At 50.8% G+C, this 5,103-nt stretch overlaps 1 long non-coding RNA gene across 2 annotated transcripts; it reads left to right on the top strand.

Moving 5' to 3' along the window:
* The first annotated feature begins 421 nt into the window (after nt 1–421).
* Nucleotides 422–3,283, top strand: LOC142825272 (uncharacterized). Of its 2 annotated transcripts, XR_012899716.1 has the most exons (3): nt 422–814; nt 1,222–1,343; nt 2,596–3,283. It is a non-coding gene; the product is annotated as an uncharacterized LOC142825272 (long non-coding RNA). The 2 variants fall into 2 exon arrangements; XR_012899715.1 differs by having other exon boundaries at nt 1,222–3,283.
* The last annotated feature ends 1,820 nt before the right edge of the window (nt 3,284–5,103 follow it).

The raw sequence follows: 5,103 nt of genomic DNA on the forward strand, positions 1-5,103 counted from the left end.
CTGCCGCACAGCTGATCTGTAGCTCAGCCATGCAGTGCTGCCACTTAGAAAGCTGGGGCGGGGGGGAAGGAGTACTTCAATCTCAGAGAGGCAGCAAGGTGTGGGGAATTGACTAGCTGACTAGTCAACAGACAACTATCCCATAAGCATTTGCTTATGGGGATAGACTCGTCTTTAACATCCCTAATCCAAAGCTGGTAGGAATGAGTTAAAAAGGGGTGTCACAAAACTGGACGTTTGGGCAACACAAGGGCATATGAATCCGTGTTAGCCAACACAACAGAAAAAAGAGAGGAAGCGGCATGTGAGGTGTGTTTCCATTTTTACTGGCTTGGACTCGAGCGCATGGAAGATAAGCGGGTGTCTTGGCATAATCCTGATGTCAGCGGGGAGCTACAGCCAACTGACCCGTCAGTGTTCAGTCCGTATCTTGTAGCGGAACAGCCGTGTTGTAGAAAGGGTTGGAGAGAGAGGCAGGTACTGGATGGTCTCATGCAGCTGTAGCATTTTTGGCAGTGATACTTCTTCCATGGGTTATTTGCTGTTCTTGCAGAGGCCTGCTGTAGGCAATCGGAGCCACTCTGGACATTCAGCTAGATGAGGGGCATCTGCCTGAAGTGAGTCTGAGTCACCTGTTGTTCCTATTGACAGTGGAGCTGAGGAGGTCTCTCGTGACAGTGTAGGAGCTGGTGTATGTTTTGTGAAATTATCTTCAGCCAGTGTCTGTGCAGCGAGGTGCCTCCTTGCGAGCAGAGAGATGCTTGTGATTTCCATGGGACAGATCCTGGGGAAGGCAGAGCTCTGCCCGTGGCTGGTAATTGTCTGGGATTGTCCTTTCCTGTCTGTAAGTAGCTGCATGTGGGTCGCTGCCCTTCAAATACAGCGATGTGGAGGGAGGGAGGGACGACAAAGTACAGAGCATCTGTCCGTGTAATCACTGGACATCATCACATTGTTCTCCAGTTGCTTGCTCAATCATCACGTCCCTCAGAGGACCAGAGTATTCTGGGCAGGGTGTGGGTATAGTGGACTGAGGGTGTGGTAAAGTGGAGATGGTCATAGTTTCTTATAAATTATGAGCATTTTAGGACCTGGATAGGCTGGAGAGGAATAAAGAAGGGGTCTCCAGTGACCAGCAGTTAGGTGATGCACATGTTTATGTCTGTGTTTTGACCAGTAGTGGTGGTTGAGTTTACAAGTCTCCTCTCATTCTCTTTTCAGTTCTCAGTGGCATTGGATTCATGAAAGAATGGCTGACTTGTGGCAGAGACTAAAGCCTTGAGCCCATCACTAGGGCTGGAAGCCAGCTAGTGCAATGAGTTTGGCAGTTTAAAAGATTCAAGGTATAAGTTATTTTGAATAATGTCTACGCTACACACTTATGTCAGAATAAGCTAACTACTTTGAAATAGAACATCCAAACTACAGGGAAGCCTTGAAATTAGTCTGAGTCAGGCTCCCCTAATGTTGACGTACTACATTGATTTAGAGTCTGAGGAAGCACTGGGGAGTAATTACTTTGAATGACTCTGGGGAGTAGTTATTTCTAAATAAGAACAGCTGAGCATATATACTGAAGACATTTCAAAATAACAATTTCTACATGAGGGTTATTCCTCATCACAAACAGGAGTCATTAGTTTGTTATTTCATAACTCCTAACTGCCTAGTGTAAAAGTGCCGCAACAGAGCATTGACACTCGATGGCCACTTTTGGCAATGCATGCACAATTCTGTAATGCAGCAACTGTGACACTCGGGGTGTGTCTAGACTACAGGGATTGTTCAAAAAATCTTTATGTGCGTCTAGACAGCCGCTGCGTTCTGTCGACAGTAAATCAACAGAATGCGGCAGTTTTGTTGACAGCAGTAAATCTCATTTTACGTTCTACGAGGAATAACACTATTTTTGACGGAGATCTGTCAAAAAAAGGGAAGTGTGGATGCGGGGAAGATTTTTTGTCGAAAATAAAGGCCTCTAGGTAGAAGCCCTGGTGGACACTCCTGCCAGAGCTTTCATCTCTATTGTTCTTGCCCAGACAACTTTGGGCACCGGGGAGGGAACATCAGGTGAGTGCTGTGAGGGTCCAACACACACAGGGCAGGGGAGGCGGGAGCAAAGCGGATGGTGCAGTACTGTGACATGTCATGCTGATCACATCCTGGGGGGAGGGGGGCACACACATGACTGACCTCAGGGAGGGCTGTCCTACCCCTGCACCCGCATGGCTGCGAGGAACCACCTGCTCCTACAGACACTGATGCCAGGTACAGGCAGGGGTTTGGGACCCTGGGAATTGCCACACAGCTTCAGGCTTCTTAGCAACCTGCGGGAACCCCAACTGTGGCCTGGCACTTGTCTGTGCTGCTTGGCCATGGGGTGGGGGGAGGGGGGCAGGATGGTGGCCTGCACACTGTCTGGGCTTCAGGGAGGCCGTGGCTGCTGCTCAGGGCATACCACTCCTTGCTGTGACCACATGAGCATCCGCTGATCCTAGAGGACAGGCACTGACTGCTGAGGAGGGCATGCTGTCTCTCAGGGAAAGTGTGAGCATGCATGACTGATGACTTTTCTCTCTTGTCGTCCACATCCAGCCCAGCTGTCCAGGAGGGTGGGGGGCCACACCTCTCCCACCTCCCAGACGGCTGCAGGGAACCCATCGGCACTGGTGCAAGTATTTGGACCTGGTGTGGCAGCACATCTTGGCCCTGTGAGGGATGCAGAAGACATGTAATCAGAGGATGCAGGCAGAGACAGAGCGGCGCAGTCGCTTGCTGGACGAGTTTGTGCAGCAGCTGTGGGAAAAAATCAAATAACTCCAATTGTGTCTAAGGAGGGACTGTGCAGGAAATCAAAACTCTCTAACAGAAAACTGCTGTAAGGGTTAAAAGTTTTCCAGGCCTCTCTCCCTGTAACAGAGAGAAATTATCTTAACTCTAATCAAGACCCTTACAATGCGTATCTCAACTTCACGAGACTCCTAGTCTGTCACAAATTGTTATGTAAACTCTTATCTTTGTCACAGTTTGCCTTGTAGACTCCTCACTCAGGTTCTCATGTGCCTTTGTTCTGTAAAACTTACTTCTAGCACACCTGGTGTGAACAGAAACGTCTCAGAGTACTTCTGCTGAGACTTTAATATGTTAAAGAAAACAATCAACAACTAAACTGTCTGAACATACTGTATAAAGGATCCCGGAAACTCTCTCTCAGGGCTGCTGCTGCTCTCACTCTCGTAGCTGTCAGCCTGCATGCATAATAAAATTTTCCTTTTGGATTTCTCTCCTGCCTCACTGCTTTGACCTCCAGCCTCGGACCTTTCTGCGGACTCTGTACCCCAGGGGAGCGAGATTTCCCCAACACAGCGCACTGCTATTTGCACTGCTATCTGGGAGGCCATGGCCTTCCCCGGTCCTCTGTCTGTTCCTGCTCCTCCTGCTCAGCCTGCCCTCCCCCTCCCACCAGCTCCCCCACCCCTCCCGTCACCCCCCTGCCCCCCTTCACCCGCTGCCATCCCAGACTCAGGTACAGCCGCACCTCCTGCCCAGGCCCAGCCAGCACGCGCAGCCATCTCCAAGCCGGCCTCCGCAGCCAAGGTGGCAGGGGTTCTTCATCCAGGTGGCACCCTCAGCCCTGAGCCTCCCTCCTCCCTTCCAGCTTGACATTCCCCTTCCCATCTGTGAGAGTCAGTAAGGGAAGCACTTTACTTTGTTAACAAACAATTTATTTTTGGGACTGGTTTGTGGCCTGTTTGGGAAGGTCACCAGTCTGGGGACTGTAAGGAGCCCATAGTTTGAGCAATTTGCCCAGAGCAGATGACGTCAGCTGTGCCCAGACCCGGCCCGGTCTGTCACAGCCTGTCTCTGTTCTCAGTGTGACTGTGGGGCTGGGAGGGGCTTTGGACGGGGAGGGGGGAGAAGGCACTGGAGGCATGGGGCAATCCCACATTTGGAAGGCTGTGGGGAAACTCATTGGGCTCCTTGGGAGAATCGCTCCCTCAGGGCTTCCTGAATGTGCAATCCCAGCTGGAGGGCTTGCCGGATGGCAGCTGTCCGGGGCTGCTCAAAGTGCCTCCCCTCCACAGCAGCCTCATGCTGGGAGGAAGGCCTCCTCTTTTCTCTCCACTAGGTTGTGCAGCACACAGCATGCAGCAACCACATCGGGGATGTTGTGTTCCCCCATGTCCCGCCGAGCGAGAAGGCATATAAACCTGCCCTTCAGATGGCCAAAGGCGCCCTCCACCTCCAATTGAGCCCGATTCAGGTGAGAGTTAAAGAGGTCCCTGCTCGCATCGAGGTGTCCAGTGAATGGCTTCATGAGCCAGGTCATAAGGGGGTTCGCCGTGTCAGCCACAATGCACGTAGGTATCTGTACATCCCCGACTGCATAGTTTCACTCCAGAAAGAATGACCCAGCCTGCAGGCTGCGGTACAGGTATGAGTTCTGGAAGATGCGGGCATCGCGTGCCCGGCCTGACCACCCGACGCAAATGTCTGTGAATTCTCCCCAACACAGTGAAAAGCAGAAAAAAACCCTGAACCTGAAAATAAACTGCTGTGGTGTCCGAGGAAGCAGGGCAACCAGAGCAAGCACTGCAGCAGCTTTGCTTTCCCTCCAGGAGGTAGGCAAGCCAGAAGCAGGAGCAGAGCAACGGCTGTCCAGGGGATCCCTTTAAGCACGCGCGTCTGCAAAGGGCAGGCAGCAACACGTGGAAATAAAGGCTGCCCCCATGCCCTGCCAGAAGCACTTCTGGGTGCCTTTTTTTTTTTGAAAGAGCATCCGGCAGTGTGGACGCTCTTTTTCAAAAAAGCTGATAGCATGATGCGGAGCAAAAAAATCAATCTAGAAGCTTTTTCAACAGAGGCTTTTTCGAAAAATACTTTAGAAAAAGCCTCTGTTGAAAAAGGCATGTAGTTTAGATGTACCGTTGGCGGCCATTTGCTGATAGAGAGGCACAAATCTCTAAGGGTGTGTCTCCATTACAAAGTTAATTTGAACAAACAGCCATTAGTTGAAATTAACTTTAATAGTGGCTATACATACAAACCGCTTAATTCGAACTAGGCGTTACTCCTCGTAGAGTGAGGTTTACCTAGTTCGAA

The sequence above is a fragment of the Pelodiscus sinensis genome, unplaced genomic scaffold (assembly GCF_049634645.1).
Source record: "Pelodiscus sinensis isolate JC-2024 unplaced genomic scaffold, ASM4963464v1 ctg193, whole genome shotgun sequence".
In the NCBI taxonomy this organism is placed as follows: domain Eukaryota; kingdom Metazoa; phylum Chordata; order Testudines; family Trionychidae; genus Pelodiscus; species Pelodiscus sinensis.